Raw genomic sequence first — 26,229 nt, 5'->3', positions numbered from 1 at the left:
CCCCCATAAATATGTACAATTACCATGTGTCAATTAAAAATAAAAAGTCAATAAAAGGTACCCAAGAAATAACAGATACAAAAAAAGTTTGATATAAAAGTAAGTAGACATTAACAAACATATTTTTGAAGTGTTTGTTGTATTAACATAAAATAATACAAATCTGAACAATCAACTCAAAATTACCAAGTGTCCATGTTTTATCTGTCCTATAATAAGCAGAGGGCATTATTTATATTTTACATTAGTTTTTTTTTTTTTTTAACAAATCCTAACCAATTGCATGTCAGTTTTAGAGAAACTCTCTGATTAAAGGGAGTTAACAGCAAATAAAACAAACAGGAGAAAATTCAAGATGAAGTAAGCTTAATCCAAGGTTAATTTCAAGCACTATTAATTTCTTTCCCAATAGCTCTTCCATGTAGTGGCAAAATGATGGATTTTTCAGAGATTTTAATCTTCTTTTATTCTGAACCCAGACATTCAAGGATATAAGGAATTTAGAAGAAAAAAAAATGGTGCTTTACATTAGTTGAAAAGCTTTGCCTGTACTCATGTACAACTCTAACATATAAGGGACATCGCTGCCTGAATCCTTTCAAAGAAATTCCTAAAATGGTATGAAAAGAATCTGTGACCTCATTACAGCTCTATTCACAAAGGAGAAGAATTGTACACAAGGCCAGTCCATCTTAATCCCAAAAGAAAACACAGAGATATCTCATTAATATGCACTGTTCTGTAATGTGTCTCTAAAGATGTTCAGTGAGTATGTGTTTGTGTGTCTCTGTATTTTGGTCCCCATTTTTGTCCCAAAATAAGTATTTAGGAGGAAGCTTAAAAGATCAGCTGTTTTCTTAAACACAGAATAGCTCTGCACAGGCATATTATTGGGGTAAATTAGATCCACAAACACACTTTAGCTTTGCTGATGAAAATAATTTAGAATAAAGAAGGTAACCATGCCTCACATGTTGATCAACAGCTTATAACATCTTTTTTTTTCTTTTGAGACCAGGTCTTGCTCCCAGGCTGGAATGCAGTGGCATGATCATAGCTCACTGTAGTCTTGACCTCCTGGGCTCCAGCCATCCTTCCACCTCAGCCGCCAAGCATTTCAGACTACAGGTGTGCACCACCACACCATGCATATTTTTAAATTTATTTTGTGTCACTATGTTCAGCTCAGGCTGGTCTCGATTTCTGGTCTCAACTGAATCGCTCTCCTGGGCCTCCCAAAGTGCTGGGAGTACATGCATGAGCCATTGCACCTAGCCTCATTTATAATATCTTTATTGGTCAGTTACTTCAATGTTTTTAGTTACATTTTAATTTTTATTTATTTATTTATTTATTTATTTATTTTTGAGATGGAGTTTCGCTCTTGTTACCCAGGCTGGAGTGCAATGGCGCGATCTCAGCTCACCGCAACCTCCTCCTCCTGTGTTCAGGCAATTCTCCTACCTCAGCCTCCTGAGTAGCTAGGACTACAGGTGTGCGCCACCATGCCCAGCTAATTTTTGTATTTTTAGTAGAAATGAGGTTTCACTTTGTTGACCAGGATGGTCTCGATCTCTTGACCTCGTGATCCACCCGCCTCGGCCTCCCAAAGTGCTGGGATTATAGGCTTGAGCCACTGTGCCCGGCCCTATTTACATTTTTAAACACAGGGCTTTGACCTTTCTTACAGTGTCAATCGTGAAACACTGACAGGTTCATATTGAAGACAAAGTTGTTACCAGGATAAAACAATAACTGATTGTGCCATGCACCAGGGGTGTTGGCACAGACCCAGATTTCCGTTTAGCTTCCATGTAGTTTGAATTTATCAATTTCTTTGTAAATCCCAACTGAAATATCTCTAAAGGCATCTTTTCCGAAGAAAACCTTCTTATGACACCTCATCTTCTTTCCTTCCAATGGGAAATGTAACTACCCAACCACCTACATAAGAGTCCACAGGGAAGATTTCAGTAGCTAAAACAATGGTGATACGGTTTAGCTGTATCCCTACCCAAATCTCAACTTGAATCACATCTCCCAGAATTCCCACGTGTTGTGGGAGGGACCCAGGGGGAGGAGGTAATTGAATCATGAGGCCGGTCATTCCCATGCTATTCTCTTGATAGTGAATAAGTCTCATAAGATCTGACAGGTTTATCAGGGGTTTCTGCTTTTGCTTCCTCCTCATTTTTCTCTTGCTGCTGCCATGTAAGAAGTACCTTTCACCTCCTGCCATGATTCTGAGGCCTCTCCAGCCAGGTGGAACTGTGAGTCCAATTAAACTTTCTTTTTTCTTCCCAGTCTTGGGTATGTCTTAATTAGTAGCGTGAAAATGGATTAATACAAATGGTTTATACAGTTACTTAGTAGAAAAAAAAGGTCTCTTCCACAGTTCAAATAAAATGTTATTTATTAGCGGGAATGAAGGTCACTTACATGTCTGAGCAGCAGGAGAAAAGACCTCAGCTACAAGCACTCCGACCACATACACACTAAATCCTGCTATTCTGCCTAAAAATTCACCCATATCAAATTTTGCTGGGTGAATCACGCCACTTAGGAAGGAGAGACATTTAATACACTTTGGTAGCTGTGACACAAAATTAATCTTATCATAGTGTCACTGCCAAATTACAACATCCCTTTGCTCCCTATGTGAGGTGTGATCAGGACCCAGATTGGGTGGCAATCTGTAGGACAGGTCAGTGATATCTGTCATTTCTACACTTGTGAATTACTTTTGGCCTAAGGATCACTATGGGTCACTTCTGGGAGGAGAAGACCAAGCAGAAGGTACTGCTACAGCTTTTGTACACTTTCTTTCAATTGCTCCTAAAATTTAATGCTTGAATGACTCAATCCTTCAACAAAGCCTGAAGTCAGATTCTTTATTCAACCTAAGTATAAATGATCACCCTAAATTATTATTATTATTACTATTATTGAAGATGGTGAAGCAGGAGTCAACCAGGTATTTTCCATAAAGACAATTACTCTGGTTGTTGGATGAAGCATGGATTGAAGAGTACAAGAATAGAAATAAGACGACTTAGGGACTATCAGAGGAGAGTGGTGAGATGAGGAAGTAAAGAATGTAACTTGGACTCAGGGAACGTTTTTACACAAAGAGAAGTGAAGGTATTAGAGCAGCGGCTGCACACTGGAATAATTTGAGGAACTTTGTAAACATTCTGAGCCCAAGGTCCGCTCTGAGAGGTGCTGATTTAATTTTCTGCAGTGAAGCCTGAGCACCAATATCTCTTCACAGTGAGGGCTGAGACCTGCTGGCTCAGAGTGGACTGTGGACCGGATGGGTTAGACGTAGAAATTTACAGGAAGAATCTCTTGACCATTTACAGCAAAAGAGAAGATAGGAAATCCCAATTTTTATGTGAACAGTCCTGATTTTTTATTTGGCAGTTTCTTCATTATCATGCATATAAATATGTGTAGGCCCAAGATAAATAATAAAATAAATGAATTAAGGAGGATACAACCAGTAGATGACCAGTCATGATTTCTGCCTTAAATCAGGGACATTAATCTCTTATTGTGGATTTCAGACTCTCACAGAATGTAAAAGTAAAACTCTTTGGAGAATCTCAGAAACATATCCATTAATTACTACACACAGTTCTAAGAATAAACATGACCAGGTACATTTGGGACACTGCAATTTGAGGTGGATTTGCTCTCTCACTCCCCTTTCCTCCTGTTCTGATTTAAATCATAACACTTTCCCCAAGGAAGTATAGAAACCTTCCCAAGGCCTTTGTTAAGTAGTAGAGCCAGGTCTTGAACTAACATTGATTAATTCTTCTCTGTGCTACTTCCCAACTTCCCAAACTTGATTTTCAACAGACTTTTTTTTGGGGCGGGGGAGGAGGCAGAGGCAGGTGAATTGTTTCATATTTTTCCTGTTGAAAATAGAATTTACGGGGCACTTTTCCAAATATGTACCAGTATTTTAACAAGCCTGCTATATTTCTAATTATATTTTTAAATGTTGCATACAATCTTGTATGCAATCAATCTTGTAATAAAGTATCCCTTAGTCATTGCACACTATATATACAAACACACAAACACATGCATATATTATGTAATAGGTGTAGTGAGATACCTATGTCTCATCTATTTTTCTATCTATCTATCTATCTATCTAGCTAGCTAGCTACTTATCTATCTTACATACTCACAAACAGTGCTCATGCAAGTAAGTCTAAATTAGACAGGAGCTACAGGTTGTTATATTGATATATTGGGAGAATCTACTTTCAGAATATCCCCTTCAAGATAATGCATTAAACACTGGTAGGTCGAAGCAGGTGGATCACCTAAGATTGGGAGTTATTATAAAATGCCATATATTTTTGTTCTTATGTAATATTCATGTTGTCATACACAAAGGGAATAACTGTCACAAAATCTAAGTGTTTGAGTAGTCAATTAATTGATATAATTCTATTCATTAAGTCACATATGTAGTCACTCTGTGATTTATTACACAATTTTCTCTAAGCATGGATTAATTTGGGGAGGGAAAGAAGTTGATATTTTTTCTGTAAGAATTTTGGACTACAGATACCACACTTATAACATACCAGAGTACAGTCATATTTCATTCATTTGATTTCCATAGAGTTTTGGCTAAATCTTATTTTCATAACCACATAAGCACACACTTTCTCCTCTCTCTTTGAACGACTATATTCTTAATTTGAGTTTATCATATAACAAAGAAAATGAAGTATTCTTCAGGAGTTGTAGATGTCAAAATATAAACATATACTTCTAAGCAGAAAAGACAAAAGTCATCTCTGATATACGAATTTAACTGCTTAGAGCAGATTCCATTCTCAGCAATCCACAGGAACAAATATATATCCATAGTTATGATTCAAAAGTGTCAGTAAGCATGTATTGGAGGTTTTACATACCTACTGCAGGTGGGATCATCAAACCAATCCAATGTATCGAGAACTGTCCTGTGGGTTGAACTTTCCTTGTAGAAAGAGACCAGGTGCCACGCCACCGCAAAGGCTAAAAATGAAAGAGGGGAGGGGTAAGTTTCAAATAAGATAAAAGAACAAGTAGTTCACTCAGATCACTGAATTGTGAGACGAAATATTAATTACATGATAGATTTCAAAAATGGAGATTTATCCCAGCATTTCCAAATATACTTCATCAAAAAATTCTATTAAAACATTTTAAAAAATTTAAGTTCTGGGGTACATGTGCAGAACGTGCAGGTTCGTTACGTATTATTCTACAACACCTGTTAGTATTCCGCTGAGGGAGTGATCCCCAGCAGTTACGGGGGAAACAGTGAGACGCTGTAACCACCTGTTCAACACAGATGCTTCAGCTTATGGTTTCCATCATATGGTCATCTGTCCTCAGTTTGAAACTCCCAATAATTGGGAGTATGTTATAAGCTTCCCCCACAAATATGTACACCTACCTACATTTATATTATTAGGTTGATATAAAGCTGCTCTGGTTTTGTATAAAATGACTAATGTTTTCAAAACTCATACTGAAATTTAATGGCCAGTAAAACAGTAATAAGAGGTCGTCCTTTAAGAGGTGATTAGGCTATGAGGGCTGCGACCGGAGGGGTGGGAGAGTCACCAACGGTGGAGTTTGTCCCCTTCCTCCCTCTTTTCCTCTTTTGCTTTTCTGCCTTCTGTCATGTGAAAACACTGTGTTCTTCTGCTATGTGGTGACTCAGCAAGAAGGCCAGATACTAGCGCCTTGATCTTAGACTTTTCAGCCCCCGGAATTACAAGCCGACACATGTCTGTTGATTGTTAAGTTACCCAGTCTGTGGCATTTTGTTATAGCAGCACAAAACAAAGACACAACTAGGTATGAGTTTCCCCTAAAATCTTACAGCAAATAATTTAAGAATCGCTCACTTTACCAATTCTATTTATTTCATGGTGACAAGTCTTTGGCATTCACTCATCATTTTGAGCAATATATACTAAGCAAATAATATGAAGCATGTATTGGGTTAAAATATTAAGTAGAGGCTTAGTCCTGTTATTAAAAAGCCACGTCTAATGAGGGAAAGAGGCCAAGTTAGATGTAGATCCCTCCCATCTAGGATATGGGAAGCTAAATCATTGCCAGTCCCAGGTGCAGAGAGTTAGGTAAGAAGGTGACGTCACAGAGCAGAGGGTCTTTAACCTGAGTCTTGTATGCAGTGTAGGAGAGTGACCGACAAAGGGAAATGGGATGGGGAGGGAGGAGAAGGAGATGTAACTGTCACACTCCCATGCAGGCAGCTATGAGAGGGGGAATGTCACGTGCTGAAACCTGCTCCAACGGGGGCTCACAACAACATGAGGAAAATCAAACTTACACACACGATGTGGCAGAATATCCTTTTATAGATTTAAATGACAGCAAATCAGCCTAACGGTACAAAGGAAAGCACACACCCCAAGAATTTTCAGAATTTGACACTTGTTCCAAAATCCTTTGCACACATTACCTCATTCTGGTTTCACAATCTCTCTGTGGGTTGGGCAGTGTAAGTTCACCTCTACCATGTGCTGGGGGAGACTAAGGTTAACGAGCTTGCCCAATGCCACAGGGTGATTTGTGCAGACTGGGAGTAGAGGCTAAAACTGGGGACCGGTCCTCCTTTCATCCCAAGGAGAGCTGTGATGCCAGGGTTCTTGAAGAAGTGTGGCACAATGATGAACGTGGTATGATGACCATAGACACTATTCCTTGACAGTGTTGTGCTGTTATGTGCTACATAATGGGCTCTGGGCAGAAATGGGCTATTTCCAGTCTCACCCTTCCTGTTTCCAATGTCAACCGCAAGCATGGGGCAGACACACTACACTGTGATCAGGTCCACATTTTTTCACCTTGTGAGTTTCAGGAACAGACTTCTCTGTAATCCACATGGCAGACACTTCAGGCTACATTGTACTGTCCAGCAACTACAGAAAACCTGGCCATTCTATCTGAATCCAGCTGTGTATGATCCTCAATTTTCCCCTGCAGACTTAATTGTGATATAGGAGCTTCTCTCAAGCTTTGTGATTTCCGCCTCTGGAATCCTTAGTACTTTCGTAACTTTGCTGGTGCAGCGTCTGGGGCAAGGGTCTTTGATGCTGATAAGAAGTTAGAACTGCCTTGTCTATTCAGGTAGAAAAAGGCTAGCACTTATTTGTAACAGGTGAAAACAGGGATAGTGGGCATGGATATGGGGGAAAGACAGGCTTAATAATGCGACAATAAAGAAACCTTCTTTATGACACTTAGTAAGAGAAGGCTCATGCAAAATAATATCTAAAGGAGGCTCTGAGATTCTCCAGAGGTTGTGAAACACAGTTGTTGAAGCTGGGAAGATTGCTGAGCATTTCCCCCCCTTCCTCTTCCCCACCTCCCATTTTTTCTTTTAAAGTCCTAAAGCGGAACTGCTTAGAATATTTCCTACACAGCTCAGTGTCTTATCATGAAGGTGATAGACTAGAGGATCTTTTGGCAGCCCCTAAATTGCCCCTCCCTCATGAAAGAGGATAGAATTTGATATTTCTAATGCTTTTCCAATTGAGAAACTGTATGCTTGTCACTGGCTTTCTGATACCTTATAACATATTAGAAATGACTTTTGGCTTCAAAGAAGAGTGATTGCTTTAAAAGGCAGTTCCTGCTACAAATTCCCTCAAGATAGAAACCAGTTTCCAGATAATGAGCAATAATACCTAGAAAGCAGACACTGGGTATGAGACCGACAAAATCCAAGTGGCAGTACCATTCCGAGATGTAACTTCTAGCAATGATCTTGTCTTGCAATTGCTTGACAAACTACACTTGTTATTACAAGACTTAAGCTTGTCGTTCTTGGGTGGGAGGTAACAGAAGATTAAGCTGAAGTGTTATCTGAAACCAAGACGAAGAAGCAGAAAAACAAATCAGAAAGTCTCCGAGAAACCTAATGGGCAAAAAGTTGGATAATATGTTTAAAAAAGAAATTGGACTGTACAGAGCATTCAAAAATGAGCAATTTATGGAAAAGTAATAATTTTTAATGTAAATTTGGCTGGGTGAACACAAGGAAACTCATGGGGTGAATAGAACTGACCTCAGTGATTTGCAATCTGATCAGCACTTGCTATCGAGAGATCAGGTTTCTAGAGAACACTGATAACCGGCCCCTATTAACATAAATTCTGGCATGAGAAAGTGGGGGTCTAGAAAACTTTGTATCAAAAGAACTCAAATGGATAATCCATGCAAGAAGTAGTCAGGAGTAGGAGGGGAGGTAGATAAAATTAGAGAAGCAGAGACAGCGAGGAGGAGTAATATCGTCCTGTACGGCCACCAAACCACAAGGCATTGATTAACTCACCAAGTCGTTTCAGCAAGCTTGTAAAGGAGACAACATTGTTACCAAGTTACCAATGAAGAAACTATTTTTGTGAGAGACTCATCCAGTTAACATATAACAGGAAGAGGCCTGAGTTGGGATTTGAATCTGCTTGTCTGACACTTAGGTGATTTTTCTAATTAAGCCACACTAACTTTCAAATAGTAAGTACCATGTATCTTTTACCTCAATAACACTCAAAGAAACACAAACAAAACCAAAAATGACACAAGTTGCACTAGCTGCAATTATAATTAATAAAAAATGATGAAACTTGGAAAAAGAACTAATAAATTTATATTTTCTAGTGGTCCTGTAAATGTACAGCCCAGCAAATCACCAATCTGACTGGTACCTATATTGGGTCCTTAAATATATTCATATCTGTGGACCCATTAATCCCACTCACAAATTATTTCATGAAAGTAATTTAAAGTTAAAAAAATGGCATTCCTAGGAAAACGATCACTGTAGCATTACAGGTTGAGTATTCTGTATCTGAAATATTTGGGATCCGGTGTTTCAGGTTTCTGACTTTTTTTCAGATTTTGGAATATTTGTACTTGTGGAGCATTCCTAACCCAAAAATCCAAACATGTGAAATGCTCCAGGGAGCATTTCCTTAGAGTGTCATGTTGGTGCTCAAAAAGTTTTGGATTTTGGAGCGTTTTAGATTTCAGATTAGGGCTGCTCGATCTGTATTTATAATAGTGAATAATAGAAACTACTTGTGTATCCAGCAGGAAAGCATTTAAGAAATGTTGCTATAGAAATTCCATGATGCATTAAGTAGTCATAAGTGATGAACAGGCAGCAACATGGAAAATTATAACAAAAACAGAATATATAACTATGTGCTCTGATGATAAATAGATACTATATATAGTAAATAAAAACTAAAAGGATGCTTAGAAAAACATTAGTTGTGCTAGGGCAGAGTAATTATAAATACATTAAAATCATAATCTCATTCTCACAATATACTATTGAATTATACTCATTAAAATATACATTGAATAAAAATACAGACACAGAAATAAAAAGAAAACATAGCTGATATATGTGGGATATGCGTTTGCATGGTTAGTTTCCAGTATATACGATATTATTTTGTTAACTTATTAACTATTTGTTACCGGAGGAGGTGTGAAGGAGATCACTTAGAGAGTATGATAAAAATCAATTTCTTACAATAACAACAGTTTATGGGAAATAAGATTACACTAATAGGAAGATCTGTTGACAGAATTGCTGTTGGATATGTGTTTAAATGCAGGATCAACCGTCTCCCACTCTGCACTGTACATCTCACCTTCTCACATTCCCTCCATCCCATTCTCCGGAGAAGGAAAGAGCTAAAGAAAAGGGCTGAGCTGCAGAATTCTCCTGCTCCTTCAGTCTCTGCTTTAAGACATCAGGCCATGGCCAAGCATGTTCTCCAGCTCCAGGAATACATTCTGTCTTCTGCTGGGCAGGAAGAAGGTATATTTGAAGAAACTGAATCTAATTTAGGGGTGCTGCTTCTGTCTCATGAAGGAATAATGGTAAACTAGAAGATGTTCACCATGCATCTCACATGTGCCCCTATTCACATCTCTCTAGCCTTGGTCTCTTTGATAATCTTAGGCAGTACATTTCTAACATCTGCTGCTTCAAAAAATCTCCTATCTTTTATTTATTTATTTTTTGAGACGGATTCTTGCACTATCTCTCAGGCTCTGGTGCAGTCTCAGCATCTTGGCTGCAATCTCCACCTCCTGAGTTCAAGCAATTCTCCTGCCTCAGCCTCCCGAGTAGCTGGGACTACAGGTGTGCACAACTACACCCAGCTAATTTTTTGTATTTTTTAGAAGAGATGTGGTTTCACCATTGTTGGCCAGGATGGTCTCGATCGATCTCCTGACCTTGTGATCTGCCCTCTATCGGCCTCCCAAAGTTCTGGGATTACAGGCGTGAGTCACTGCGTCCGGCCTCTCCTATCTTTTAGACATGATATGAAGGTGGCAAAACTGCACTACCCATCACCTGGGTTAATAGTTCTTAGAAAACAAAGGGGCTCCCTAAGTTTATAAATCTTACAAGTCATTAGAAATTCACAAACCCTTGCCCCTCCCCCTGCATTATGCTTATACATGCATGTATAAAAAAGAAACACAAAGCTAAATGTAATTCAAGCATTGTCCAATCTCCTTTGGATAAGTTCCCCTGTTAACCTTCATTTCCCATTCTTTCTCCCCAACCCCGTGTGTGTGTGTGTGTGTGTGTGTGTGTGTGTAGTGGGAAGAAAGAGGCATAGTTTAAATGAACTCTGGAACAGAAGAACGAGTCTGTGTCTCCAGTATTTGATTATCTTCTCTGATCTATGGCATGGGGCTCCTTAACCACCTGGGTGCTCCTAGCCCTGCTGATATTGACAGTGAGGCTTACAACTTGCATGCATGCCATTTGCATTTTCTTGACCTAGTAAGCTCGGGTAGACATCTCTGTTCCTGGTCTCCTCTTGCATCCTGCTGATAAGGAGGCCTTTTCTGAGGTCTGGCTGTGATGCCCATGGAGCCCTAGAGTGCTGCAACCCTCAGGACAGAGGCACGTTCATCCATATGAGGGCATCCCACCCTCATTGCCAAGTCCTCCAGCTATCTTGGACTCCTATTTATGCCACACTGGAAGGTAATTTGTAAGGCTTTCCTCTGACTGACAGGCTGAACTTCCAAGTTAACTAAAATACTGGTAGAGGGCTACATGTGAAATGAATCCCTGTCTCGTGCATAACTTATTTTCACCAATGTGCCCCTTCATTCTCTGGGATAAAATTCCAGGCGGAAAAGCTGGGAGGTATGATTCAGACTGCCTTGCCTCCTCCCTTACACTGTCATTCTTGTTTCCCAGAATTCCCCAAATTCAGCAAGGAGGCAGGATTTTCCTTTTCTTTGTTGGTGTCATATTTTCCTGCTACCAGAGACTGGGTCTAGATGTAATCAGTTGAAGAATTTTCTTCTATACAATCTGACTGGAGTTTTCCAGGATTGGCCCTTGATAAACCAATACAAAATTTAGAAATTATTTCTCAAAAACAAATCTAGATTTCCAATTATATCTAAGGGAGAATAACAGGATGAAATATAACCTACATCCCTGCCTCACCTCCTCAAAAAAAAAAAAAAAAAAAAAACTACAATAAAATAACTGTTTTCAAGAATTGGACAAAAGGCAGTATATGACTGCAATAAATGTGAGAAGGAAAAGCTACATCTGGGCCTTTTTTTTGTTTGTTTGACAGGATCTTGCTCTCTCACCCAGGCTGGGGTGCAGTGGAGTGACCCCGGTTGACTGCAGCCTTCCCCTCCTAGGCTGAAGCAGTCCTCCAACATCAGCCTCCTAAATAGCTGGGACTATAGAGTGCACCATTGTGCCCAGCTCATTAAAAAAAAATTGTAGAGATGGGATCTCCCTCTGTTAACCAGGCTGGTCTCAAACTCTTGGGCTCAAGTGATCTTTCCTCCACAGCCTCCCAAGGTATTGGGATTACAGGGTAAGCCACAGCACCCAGCCTGGGCTTTCTATTTTGAAGACATTTATGGAAAATGAGTAGAGAAAAGAGAACCCACAGAGAGTGTGGTTGCCTCACTGAGTTGAACAAATGGTGATTAAAATTTGAGGAGTCTAGTAATCCCATGAAAAAGATGCTAAACAAAAGTAGTCATTAGGAAAATGCAAATGAAAGTCATAATAAGATACTATTCCTTATCTATAAGAATGGCTAAAATTAGAACAACATACTACATCTACGTTGGCAGAGATGGGAAGCAACTATAATTCTCATACACTGCTGATGGGAAGGTAATGTGGTACAATCCACATTTAGAAAACACACGATAGAATGTTTATTATATAGCTAGACGCATACTCAGTATACCCCTGAGCAATTATACTCCTACTTCTTTATCAAAGAGAAGTGAAAAATACATGTCTACACAGAAACTTGCACATGAATGTTCACAGAAACTATCCACAGTCACCCCAAACTGGGAAAGAAAAAACTCAATTACCACGCTTTGGGAGGCTGAGGAGGGTAGATCACCTGATGTTGGGAGTTCAAGACTAGCCTGGCCAACATGATAAAATCCCATCTCTACTAAAAATATGAAAAATAGCTGGGTGTGGTGGAGCACGCTTGTAATCCCAGCATGATTGGGAAGCTGAGGCATGAGAATCTCTTGACTCTGGGAGGCAGTGGTTGCAGTGGCTGAGATTACACCACTGCACTCCAGCCTGGGCGACAGAGTGAGACTCTATCTCCATAAAATGAAAACAAAACAAAACAGAAAAACAATTATCCATCAGATGGGCTGGAGAAGTAAAATGTGATATCGTCATGCAATGGAATTTTAAAGACGCAATACAAAGTGATGAACTACTGATATTCACAATACATTTTCTGAAATGTAAATTTCAGAAAAAAAATACACTGTGCAAAAGAAGTCAGACACAAAAATACTTCACACATGATTTTATTTTTATAAAGCTCTAGATAAAAGAAATAGAATCTATGGGCCAGAAAGCAGAAAAGTATTTTTTTCTGGGGCTTGGGGTGGGGTGGCATGTGTTTAGGGCAACTAGGGAGAGCTATAAGAGAACATGGTGTGGTTGTGGAAATATGTTAGAGCTTGATTTAATGGTAGGAACATGGTAGACAAATTTCTCTAATCTCATCCAAATATACACTTAAGATGAGCACTTACTATTGAACATGTATTATACCTTAATATAGTTGATTAAAATAAAATCTTAACTGGATTCTTATTCTTTTATAATAGCAGACTGACCTCTTAAAATCTCATATTTCAAGAATCACCTTTAATACTGAATATTAATTTAGCATATGCAGAGATATTTTTGTCTTGTGTTTGTTTTAAAATAATCCAGTGCTTGTGAGAAAGGAGTACCATGTAAAAGAAAAGAGTTTGCTCTGGCCATATATTGCTAATTATTGAAGCTGGAAGATGGGTACAGTGGGTTGCTTATAGTATTCTCTCTACTTTTGAATATGCTTGTAACATTCTATTTAAAAGTTGTTTTTAATATAGTAGTTGCATTTTTAAATGACAATATTATCACTAGTATATTAGAATGAGGTGTCAAGTATAACTCCTTCCACCTTATTATCCCCTTGGTCATGCATAACCTCTTTCTGGGTCTTTCTAACTTTTCTATGTCATTCTAGATTTTTCTCCTTTTATCTTTTAATCAACAGTCCCTTTCATATTAGGATCAACTTGGGTGACACATATAGTTTAAGACCTGAATAATTTGAGGAAAATTAGTTAAATCTGAGTCTGGTTCTTTATATTAAAGAATAATGAAGTTCAGTGCTCTTAACCATTTCATCCAGCAAAGTATTAAGAAAACAAAACACTAAAGCCAGGACTGCAGAAATAAATCCCTTTTTAAGGGAAAAAATAACAATGTGGAGAGAAATGCCACTTTGTTAACTGGATGAATAACAATTTGTTCCTACAAGTTGTCTGAAACACACAGAATAAAGAAGTTAATTTCACATAATAAAGACAAAGAAAGGAGCATATAAAAAAGTTTAAAAGGGAAAGGATATTGGACTTAATTATTTTTACCCTACCATTCCCTTTTAAGGCATTAGAAATCTTGCCTAACTTTGGGGAACGCTGGCTCCAAGCTAAGAGTCATATGAGTAGGGTTTGTGTCCAGAAGCACAGGACGAGGCACCAAGTGTCAACAGGCTCCATGCTGACAGTGGTTCAGGGAATTTTCAGTGAGATGGAAGCTCAGCATGAAGTCAGTCAGAACAGAAATTGATTAAGGACATAGAAAAAAGATAGTGTTCAACTATGTAGGCGGGGATGCTCTTTAAAGAAATTAATGTCCCTTTCAGTTTCCTAGCGTGGTGTAAAGTAGCATATGGCATTTCCCCCAATCCTATTATCTCTAGAACTACTGGTTCATTCTCTGTACAGTAAAAGACCCCAAACTATCTTTCTAATGAGCAGGACTGGACAAGAAAACGCATCCTAACCATCAACAAAGAACGCAAGCTTCTGCAATCACACTCTGATGTGATAAATTAGAATTCTGCTCTCCAGATACCAACACATTATGAGCTGAGAGTTCTTTTTAATGTTAACCTAGAACAGTAAAGCATCAGAATGTGTGAGCCCAAGCTGTACAGAGGCAATACAAATTTCTAGTACTGTAGAATTCTAAGTTTTCTTTAGACACAATGCCTTTAAATTTTAACTGTATCTTCTCGTCCTTTGTCCTAGGAGCAATGCAGAGTTATTAAAATGCTCTCAGTGGAAGACCGAAGTGATAGAGATGGCCTTTATGCAAAAGGTATCTGGAAGCAATGCTCAGACTAAACATTAAAGGAAAAGGAATTCAAGAGGTGGGTGGATTCATCAAATTTAAAAAGTGTATTTGGGCCATGCGTGGTGGCTCGCGCTTGCAATCCCAGCACTTTGTGAGGCCGAGGTGGGTGGATGACTTCAGGCCAAGAGTTTGAGACCAGGCTGGCTAACATAGCAAAACCCCATCTCTGCTAACAATACTACAGGTGGTAGTACAAACCTGTGATCCCAGCTACTCAGGAGGCTGAGGCATGACAATTGCTTGAGCTTGGGAGTCAGAGGTTGCAGTCAGCCTAGCTCACACCACTGCACTCCAGCCTGGGAAACAGAGCAAGACTCGGTCTCAAAAAAAGAGAAAAAAAAAAAGTATATTTAAGTGATTAAAAAAAGAGAATACTTCTAAGTAGTAGTGAACTCTTAATAAAATTAGGTGTCATGGTATCTGCACCAATTTCCACAGAGCAAAGTAAAATAAAACACTTATTGCATATTGCTTTTTAAGTTGCAGAAGAAAACTGGGTTTGTAACAAAGTTACAGAGGTACAAGAGCACACGATGGATTATTCTGTTCCTAACAGGTACGGGAAGACAATAAAAGACATGACAGAGAAAGGTGCTTTGTGTTGGATTCTCAAGAGCTGGGTAGAGTTTTGGCAGGAAGACTTTCAAGGGGATTCATGCATACAGAAAAACATCCGGAAGCCTTCAGCACAGAGCATACTCAGACAGCTTGACGGGGGCGTGTGCACTTATAGGAGGTGGCATATGAAAAAGAGACGAAGAGGTATTTCTTTGATAACTTAATTCTCTCCCTTGGACTTGAGTTTCTTCCTGGAGTCTAAATTTCCCTGTCTGGCATTTACAGTGAAGCTCTGTCCAAAAGGGGAGGGACACTCCGTCCATAACTGGGAGTGCTGAGGTAGGATGATCATGAAAAGCCGTCCTGATACGAAGTAGGAGACGAAAGGCCTTGGCGGCGCGTATGGCGTGTTTGCGCGAGTCTCCGCACATGGCAGCGGACTTGGGAGGCTGAGGTCTGCGTGGGGTATGAGGGTTACTGGACCAGATGTCTCACCTGACTGCATAGAGAAGAGAACGAGATCCTCCACATAGTTTTATAAGGCTGGAGGACAGTAATGCCTGGGAGATTAAACGAAGAAGGAAATGTGTCTGTGTGCTGGGTGTATGTGTGTCTGATTTTAGGAAAGACAGTAGTAAATAAATCTGTGTTTTAGAGATGCTGAATTACGTGTGACGGTGGCTTGCTGAGCTAGAAATATAAGCAATTCGTGACACAAAGAAATTAAGCCACAGTGGTTTGCTGTATCCATCACCTTGTCATCTATATGTAACAAACCTGCATGTTCTGCCCATGTACCCCGGAACTTAAAGTACAATAAATAAATTTTTTCAAAAAAGAAATTAAACCATGGAGAGGTCATTAAAAAATTAAAATATAAAGAGGATCTACCTGCACAACAGAGTGATTAGAGAAAAGACACAGATTAAGAAGAGTGTCACCGGGCGCGGTGGCTCAAGCCTGTAATCCCAGCACTTTGGGAGGCTGAGGCGGGTGGATCACGAGGTCAAGAGATCGAGACCATCCCGGTCAACATAGTGAAACCCCGTCTCAACTAAAAATACAAAAAATTAGCTGGGCATGGTGGCACGTGCCTGTAATCCCAGCCACTCAGGAGGCTGAGGCAGGAGAATTGCCTGAACCCAGGAGGCAGAGGTTGCGGTGAGCCGAGATCGAGCCATTGCACTCCAGCCTGGGTAACAAGAGCAAAACTCCGTCTCAAAAAAAAAAAAAAAAAAAAAAAAAAAAAAGAAGAAGTAGAGTGTCATGCTGTAAAAAAGAACAAATCGTTTCGTTTGGGGCAACATGGATGCAGCTGGAGGCCATTATCCTAAGTGAATTAACCACAAGAACAGAAACCCAAATACTGCATGTTCTAAGTGGGAGCTAAACATTGTGTACTCATGGACATAAAGATGACAACAGCAAACATGGGGGCCTGCCAGAGCGGGCTGGAAGGGGAATGGCGACAAACTGATTGTAGAGTAATATGCTCACTTCCTGGGTAACGGGATCTGCCATACCTGAAACCTCAGCATCCCACAGTATAACCAGGTAACAAACCTACATATGTACCCCCTGAATCTAAAATAAAAGTTGATGTTGAGAGACAGAGAGAGAGAGTGAGTGTCTAATGGGAGGGGCAGAGAACTCAGTCTCAGGAAAGGTTTAACTGTTTCAGGAGGCAGGAGGTAGAAGAGAAAAATCCGGCCACAAATCCAGGAAATAACAAGAGGAACTGGAAGAACACATAATTGTGAGATATTATTGATGACATTGTCAAGAAATAAGTAATAGGCTGGGATTGGTGGCTTACGCCTGTAATCCCAGAACTTTGAAGGCCTAATTGGGCGGATCACCTGAGGTCAGGAGTTTGAGACCAGCCTGGCCAACATGGTGAAACCCTGTCTCTACTAAAAATACAAAAAAAAAAAAAAAAAAAAAGCTGGGTGTGGTGTTGGGCATCTGTAGTCTCAGCTACTCAGGAAGCTAAGGCAGAAGAATTGCTTGAACCTGGGAGGCAGAGGTTGCAGTGAGCCGAGATTGTGCCACTGCACTCCAGCCTGGGAGACAGAGTGAGACTCTGTCTCAAAAAAAAAAAAAAAAAAAAAAAGAGGAACGATTGCTTCAAATTCTATGTTTTCAGGTAGGAAAAAATAGCTTAGGTTAAAAAGGATAAAGGCTCACTGATAACCTTTAAGACCGATGGGTCAGGGTAGTTAAAGGGTACATACAAACTGGAAATAAATTCAAGATGAAAGGGGCATGCAGGCAATGCAGAGAGGCCTCAAAACAGCTGCTGATTACAGGAGGCAATGTGGGACACACAGTGGGTGCTCAACATCTTTTTGAATATGTTAAAGAGGACAGGGAGGTGGGGTCTAAGAAAAGTCTTAATTTTTTTTCAGAAAAAAAGTTGACTTTCAATGTTGGAAATGGCCAGCATAAGACATCAGGCTAAACAGAAAAGAGAGGGAGGATGGGGAAAAAGTGAATATCCTCGCGGAAGGGACCATTCTTCTCCAGAGACAGATGGCATGATGGGAGAATGGGCACACAGAGACAGGTCTGCTGCAGGGCCCTGGGGTGCGCATGTGGGGGTTCTAGGCTCCTCAGAACAGCAGGTGATGGACCCTCTAGGCGAACACTGGTTTGAGGAAGGGAAGGAGAGCGAACTCTTGGCAAGGCCGCTGTCAAGAGAAGACCGAACTGTGTGAAAGGTAGACAGGAAGTACACTGAGCAGTCAGGAAGACCCATGATGAAAATGGGGCTTGTCTACAAGGCATGTGGATGTCTCCACTACTGACGTGCAACACTGAAACCCAGGAAGAGAAAGGCGTCAAAGAGGGTAACAGGAGATCACAGGCGGGGATAGAATGAATGAGAGGGGCTAGAGTCCCAGGGAGGGTGCCACCCAGAGAGGGAGACTGGAAAACTCCCTGGTATGGACACAGGGAACCCACAATCTCCACGTGAGACTAAGAGGAAGGAAAGAGGCCTAGAGCTCACCAGGAGAGATTCTCAAGATGAGCGGTAACAGAAAAGAAACAAACTTTCCAAACCATATGAGTCATCCTTCCAAAAGGGCAATGACAATTCTTCTCTCCATCTTGCAGAATAAAAAAAATGAAAAGGTTTGGGAAGTATTTCAGAAGTAGATAGGAAGCCTGTTAGTGCGAAGCAAGACACTGGTGCCTGTCCCTTTCACTGAAGAGCACAGAGAACCATACCACACACAAGGAGGACTTTTAACAACGCCTTTGATACTGCTGAATCGTTTAATCAGTGGTAAATCAAAAATGGGATAAGGGCCATCTTCCTTCCCAAGCTATGCACATGCACTCACAGAGTGGGATTTAACAGGATTACTTACATGCAGATCATGCTTTATGCTCAGAAGGACTATGTAAATGTTTGTAGACAAAGAGTGTTCTTGGATGAATGGTCATGTACTGCTTTCTGATGTCTTAAAAATATTTTTAAAATGAAGACTGAAATAGAATTTTGGTAGCTCTTAATTCTTCATGGAAACCAGAAGGAAGACCCTGAGGATAAATTTGACTATCACATTTGGGAAACATGGTTTCCTGATGAAGGGGAAAAAAGTTTTTTTCTTTTTTTTTAAGTGTTACACATATTTTAGAAAATTGTTTTGATATTTAAATGGATCGCTTACCAAACACTTCATCCTACTGGTTCCCTAGCCGTGTGAAATCATCAGAAATTTCCAGAGAGTTCTTTAAAGAGACAGCTTTCTGGGTACCATTCCAGTGATTCTAATTCACGAGGCCTGAGGTAAGGCCCAGGAATGTGTATTTTTTTGTCTAAAGGAGTAATGAAAGTAGGATAGTAAAAGTAATAAGTGTATCCCACAATTAACAAAGTGCAAAACGCAGCATTGTACAAAACATATGAGTACCTGGGCACTGTTCAGCTCCAGTCTCAGACTTAAGTCTAACTTGTTTCATTTGGAAATCTAACATACAAAGCTTCAGTTTTAGTTATTCTGCCTCAACAATACAAACAGGTCTAAAAATAAGTGTGCAGCACACTACAGATTAATTTACTAGTGTGTATTCTTCCTTTCTCTTAGGACTCCATCCCGTCGACTCTTAAGGCATCTGGCATCTGATAAGATCTCCTTCCGCTGATTGTTACAGGAAACATTCATCTTTCCTTCTCCAAGGGATGTGCCACAAGAAACAGAAGCCTGGGTGTGTTTAATGGGAATTATAAGAACTCGGGAGTTTATCAAACTGTTCACTGAATCCAGGGTGTAAACTCCATTGAGTTACCCGAGAAGACAAAAGCTCTCAAAGTAGCTGAGGGAAAGGCCAACGCTGTCACGGTGATCCGCTAGTAAAGGGGCTTGCAGGCAAAGACATGCGAAGCAGGTGGCAGTGAAGAGCAGCGGGCTGCGGATAGGGCAGAACAGGGGCTCCTCATCAGCCCTAACGTCACAGCTGCCCAGCAACAGGACAGCCTCACCTGACGGAGACACTCTCCTTCCCAAACACAGCAATGCATGTGAAAGATTTAAAAAATGGAAGAAAAAGAAGAAGAAAGAAAAATAAATGAAGAGGAAGCGGAGAAGGAAGAGGATGAAGGAGGAGGAGGAGGGGAAAAGAAGGAAGAAGAAAAAAAAGGAGAAGGAGAAGAGGAAGAAGGAGGAGGGAAGAAAATAAGGAGGAAGAAGAAGAAGAGGAGGAGGAGGAGAAGGGAGGAGGAGGGGGAGGAGGGAGGAGGAGAGATGGAGAAAGTGGAGGAAGAGGAAGAGAAGAAGGAGGTGGAGGAGGAGGAGGGAGAGGAGGGGGAGGAAGGAGGAGGAAGAGCAGGAAGCAGTGGCAAGAAAGAAAAATGAACAAAACAATATCATCAAATAAACACTCCTACATTTATTAATATCCATTGCAGAAAACTATTCACTTGAGTCTGTCAAGTTAACGGATACCTGTGCTTTCTGGATACCTGGCCTGAGGAAGGCTGGGGCAGGTTACTTGTGGAGTTTCCTACATATTAGGCTTGATACCGTGATGAGGCTATAATGCGATTGTGTTATACTTAAAAATTAAGGTACTCCAAATATTTCATCAAAATTTAAATAGGGTGCTTCCATACCAAATCAGAAATACTGATAAATGAATGTCTTTACAAAAGGCACGTTGTCATTCACATCATTTGGGTTAATTTTATTTCCCAAGGTTAAAGGTTTTTATAAAGTCTCCTGCAACAATCACGTACAGTCATTCCAAAACACAGACATGTCCATCACACTCCATAGCTACTAGGACTCTTCCTGCTTATGGGACGCAGATTGACAGTCATTGTTAGAACTCTACATAGCTTTTCAATCAGCTGACAAATAGGTAGTGTGTTTGCAATAATCTCTAAAACGATGGCTTTCAAACTTTTTTAAACCTCTTATCCATATTAAGGTATGTACACACACACACACACACACACACACACACACACACACACGTATCTAACACTGAAACAGATGTTTCCTGAAACAGTATTTATCCTCACAATGCGTGATGTGCTTAGACACATTCTATTTTGTTTAATTAATAGGCTTTATTATTTATTTTTTATTTATGGTAGTTTTAGGTTTGCAGAAGAGTAGAACAGAAACTATAGACAGTTCCTACATACTCTCTCTCCTCGCCCCCTCCCCACATACAGTTTCATTTGTTATTAATATCTTGCATTAATGTAGCATTATTAACGCAGCAATATATCAATATTGGTTCATTGTTATAACAAACGAACCAATATTGATATATTGCTATGAGCTAAAGTCTGGAGTTGAAATTAGGGTTCACTCTCTCTGCTGTACACTCTATGGACTTTCACAAACCTATACTGATGTATCCACCATTACAGTATTATACAAAATAGTTTCGCCGCCTTAAAAATACCCCATGCTCCAACCTATCCAGCCCTCCCTCCACACTAACTCTTGGCAAGCAGTCACCATTTTACTGTCCCTACAGTATTGCCTTTTCCAGAATGTCATATTGCCAGAATCATACAGCACATAGTCCTTTAAGCCTGGCTCCTTTTACTTAGTAATATCCATTTAAGGCTCCTCCATGTCTTTACATGACGTGACAGCCCATTCTTTTTATTGCTGAATAATGTTCCATTGCATAGGTGTCCCACTGTTTATTATTTCATTCTATTTCATTAAAAAAATTGGATGTGAACACAGTAAACTGACTTCAGAACCTAGAACTCATTAATCAGCCATATCTGTAATTTGAAAGATACTGCCTAAAATATGTTGTTAAGTGCTTGCTAAGACTACAGACGAGCAGACAGCTTAGTCTACACCTTAGAAGTTTATGTTATCGAGAGGACCAGCCTATGTATGTGATGTTTAGTTAAAAAAGGATAATCACAATGAAAATGTTAACACCAAAATAAAAGTAGACGTCATTTAAAAATAGGAGTTATTTAGTTCTGTTGAGCGTTAAGAAGAATTAGCAGGTGCTGGGATGTAACTATGTACAAGCAGGACCTTTGTGTCACTTACGGATCAGACGACCTGGCCATGTTCTTGTTTCTATCTACCTCTGTTTCCTCATTTGTGAAAGTGATGTAAGAGTAATATCTATCTGGCAGGGTACTCACGAGAAGTAAATGAAATCATGCACACATAGAGCCTGGAAGAGTATCTGACATACACAAAGTCTTCAACAAATATTAATCTATTATTATTATTATTATTATTGAGATGGAGTCTCTCTCCATCACCCAGGCTGGAGCCCAGTGGCATGATCTCGACTCACTGCAACCTCCACCTCCCAGGTTCAAGCAATTTTCATACCTCAGCCTCCGGAGTAGCTGGAATTACAGGCATGCACCATCACACCTGGCTAATTATTTTGTATCTTTAGTAGAGACTGGGTTTTGCCATGTTGGCCAGGCTGGTCTCCAACTCCTGGCCTCAAGTGATGCCCCTGCCTCAACCTCCCAATGTGCAGGGATTACAGGCGTGAGCCACTGCACCAGGCCATGTTAACCTATTATTATCATTACTTTTAACCACCCTATCCATCTTTCATACTTGTCTGGAATACAGTAATAACTCAATAGGTAAAAAATTTTTTTAAAGACTAAAGACCACAATTTTTAAAGGCTCATTTAGTCTGTGGAAGCTTGTTGGAAGAGCTAGACCATGCACCTGAAGAAATGTATGTGATTTGGTAAATGTAGGGAAGAAGGATGTAAGAAGCTGAGGAGGTAGTGTATAACATGAGGCTGAAAGGTAGAAAAGTAAAAGTCACATTTGAAGGACAGTAATCAATTTGATTAAAGAAGAGAGTTAGGGCCAGGTGTAAAGGCTAGTGCCTGTAATCCCAGTACTTTGGGAGGCTGAAGTAGAAGGACCACTTGAAGCCAGGAGTTCAAGACCAGCCTGGTCAAATTAGTGAGAACCCCATCTCTACAAAAAACAATACAAAACAAATCAAAAAGCACTAGCCCGGGCGAGTGTGATGGCATGTACCTGTAGCACCAGCTACTTGGGAGGCTGATGCAGGAGGATCATTTGAATCAGGAGTTGGATGCTGCAGTGAGCTATAATGATACCACTGCACTTCAGTCTGGGCAATAGAGTGAGAGACCCCATCTCTAATAAGTAAAGAAAAATAAGACAGGTAGAAATTAAGAATGAGGGCCGGGCATAGTGGCTCACGCCGGTAATCCCAGGACTTTAGGAAGCCGAGGTGGGTGGATCATGAGGTCAGGAGTTTGAGACCAGCCTGGCCAACATAGAAAAACCCCATCTCTACTAAAAATACAAAAACTTAGCTGGGTATGGTTGCATGTGCCTGTAATCCCAGATACTCGGGAGGCTGAGGCAGGAGAATCAACTGAACCTGGGAGGTGGAGGTTGCAGTGAGCCGAGATCGCGCTGCTACACCCAAGCCTGGATGACAGAGCGAGACCCTGTCTCAAGAAAAACAAAAACAAAACAACAGCAAAAAAACCCACACACAACAATAAGAAATTAAGAATGAGAAACTTATGAAGATCACTGATGATCTTTGCAAATGACAGTTATTTGGGCTTCCTCTTTCAATGGGCATGAGAGGACAACTTCAGTTACTGATATAAAGGGAATGAAGTCCTAATACCCTCCGCTATCCATTGTAGGTAATGAGTTAACTTCTGTTCTGTACATGTTGGAATGGTATAGTCATGCACTATCCTTTGGAGAGTTGGGAAGATACACTTAAATAATTTTCTGTGATTCAGTTGAAGAAATCTGAAGGGGAATGTTTATCTATTGTCCATTATGGTAGGCACTTGCCAAATGTGATGATTTCCCATTTAAATTAAAAACAAAGAATTTAAATTTCCTTTTTTCAAGTGCCACTAGTCGCATTTCAAGTGTTCAATAACCACAGTGCTTGGTGCCTACTGCACTGGATAGTGCAGACAGAGAATATTTCCTTCATCATAGAAAGTTCTGTGTGTGTGTGGCAGGGGGTGGGTTCCAGAGGCTAGAGATGCATCCGTAAAGGGGAGGAATGGGGCAGAGGCTGGAGGAGAGAGACAGAGTGAAGGGAAGTGGAGTTTACCCACACAGACCCACAGGGATCTGCCAGCCCTTCCTCCAGACAAGAGGGAGACATCACAGTCATTGGAAATCTTGGGAACAACAGGGGTGGTAAGATCCCAAGCAAAAGAAGATAACAGCAGAGAAGGGGCTAACATCAAGATGAAGAGAAAAATTTCTTTCTCCCAGAGACACAGGGAGCAGAGAACACGTACAGAAAGGGAATATAAAGCAGAAGATGTTGAAACTCATACCTGTTAACCTTGAGCAAAAGGAAGAACAACCACTGAAAATAAAGAAGTAAAACTGTTTTCACAATGTGGATATGGAATGGACTTATTAAAAATCAAATCAGAGCTGGGCACGGCAACTCACACCTGTAATCCCAGCACTTTGGGAGGTCAAAGTGGGCAGAACACTTGAGGTCAAGAGTTTGAGACCAACCTGGCTAACATGGTGACACCCGTCTTTACTAAAAATGCAAAGATTAGCCAGGTGTGGTGGCACACACTTGTAATTCCAGCTAATCAGGAGGCTGAGGTGTGAGAATCGCTTGAGCATGGGAGATGGAGGTTGCAGTGAACTGAGATCGCACCACTGCACTACAGCCTGGGTAACAGAGTGAGACTGTCTCAAAAAAAAAAAAATCAAATCAATAAAATTATCTTGAAGAAGCTATGAGACGATGTTCTTGAAGATATGCAGTTGCTTTTCATGACTCTTCAGATTTTAGGTGCTAAAAAATCTTTGATAATGTGTATAGTCCTTAACCAATCAGTTATCAAGATGTAAAGTCTGCACTTACAGAAACCACCATGAGAACAATATAACCAAGTGCTGAGTTACAGGGTGTAACTGAAAACGTTATCTTGCACTAGGCATAGCAATTCTCTGGCCTTAGGTGGCAAGGCTTGGCTCTTCTGCTGTTTGCAGGTATCACAAATCAATCTTGACATTCATTCTAGTTGAGTCCAAAGAAGCCTCAGGATATTTTCCATCCCAACACCCACTATTCAACCTACTAGTAATTATGAGAAATACAAACTATTTATAAATTTGGTACAACATCAGAATTGTATTGTCAGTCAAACAGAGGAAGCCCATGTAAAGCTACAGATTTGTTTTATGATAGTAAACTCACTTTATTGTTTTAAGCCCAAAGAGTCAATCAGTCACTCAGATTAAAAGACTAGACCTCAATAGCTAGTCTCATATTTATTAGATACCTAACTCTCAGTCTCAGGAAGTCCGACTCCTCTGGACTCAACTTATCTCCTTATTTGAGAGACAGAACCATCAAAAGAGCAAATTATGAAATTTCAAACTAAAATTAACAAGAAAGACATAGGCTGGACCACTTAAAAATAGTCCAGAAAAAGTGCATTCCAATGTTCTCACTTTTTTTTTTTTCAGAACTTCTACAACAATGTAGCTGTCAGAGTAAAAAAAGATTAAAAATTGCAATTGCAATGTCTCGCTAAACAATTGTGAGGAATGATGTATTTATACTAATTGTATAAGAGATAAATGAAGCTCACGCAGTAAGTAAGGGCATTGGAAACAGATGTTATTATTAACGTAATTCGGCTCAATTTTAAAGGGCACCTATAAATGTGAACATTTTTCTCAGGTTCAATGATTTTCCTCTCCATACTTCAAATCACAGGATCAAAATGGGTATTCAAGTAGTTTTATCCTGAGATTTAATGCTTAAGATATTTCTGATAGAGGGGAAAATGTCAGAATACAAAAAGGCAATTAAGAAAGAAAGCTTTGCAGATGCCTGTTCCTGTAGCAACCTTGTGGAAGAGTTCATATTAGTTGCTGACTTTTCTGTGCTGAGTCATCAAAGACCATAACTGCTGAGCCTTCTTTGTTAGCTCAACTTCATAACGCCAGGCTCTGCAGGGGGAAAATTTTGGCAGAGTTGTTAGTTGTTCTTTGGTCTCTCTCGCTTTCAGGTAAATTACCTGGAAGATTCCAAACTGAGTGAAACAGTATTAAGAGTACTGTTTTCATTGTCCTCAATATGCTTATGTAAAACTGGACAATTGTACCATGGCAGTAATGTAGAGAGAACATTAGGACATTTTGGGTATTCCAGCTCCTCTTCATATTCTACTGCAAAATGACAGTCTCCAAAATAATTTGTACATTGCAATGTTAGTATATAGAATTTTATTGGATTTGAACTGGTATGCACATATACAAATATGCACATGTGCAAATGTACCTGTTGGCTTTTCTTGTGAAGGACCCTATTGAAATTCGAAGGTTAGGTCCTTTGCACCAGCATAG

The 26,229-nt window shown here is 40.0% G+C and overlaps 1 protein-coding gene across 6 annotated transcripts in view; it reads right to left on the bottom strand.

Annotated features, from left to right (window-relative positions):
• The window catches only part of CHRM3 (cholinergic receptor muscarinic 3), a 498,515-nt gene that overhangs the window by 227,904 nt on the left and 244,382 nt on the right, over window positions 1-26,229 (bottom strand). For 4 of the 6 annotated variants that reach the window (XM_074385379.1, XM_039464330.2, XM_010345878.3 and 1 more), the window contains one exon: window positions 4,944-5,046. The gene's annotated coding sequence lies outside the window, so the exon portion shown is untranslated. Of the gene's footprint in view, window positions 1-4,943; window positions 5,047-7,736; window positions 7,825-9,713; window positions 9,866-26,229 lie in introns of those variants that run through there. The other 2 variants (XM_074385381.1, XM_074385383.1) reach the window with 2 other exon arrangements.

Source organism: Saimiri boliviensis, chromosome 14, assembly GCF_048565385.1.
Source record: "Saimiri boliviensis isolate mSaiBol1 chromosome 14, mSaiBol1.pri, whole genome shotgun sequence".
NCBI lineage: Eukaryota > Metazoa > Chordata > Mammalia > Primates > Cebidae > Saimiri > Saimiri boliviensis.
This window is presented reverse-complemented; position numbering and strand designations above follow the sequence as displayed.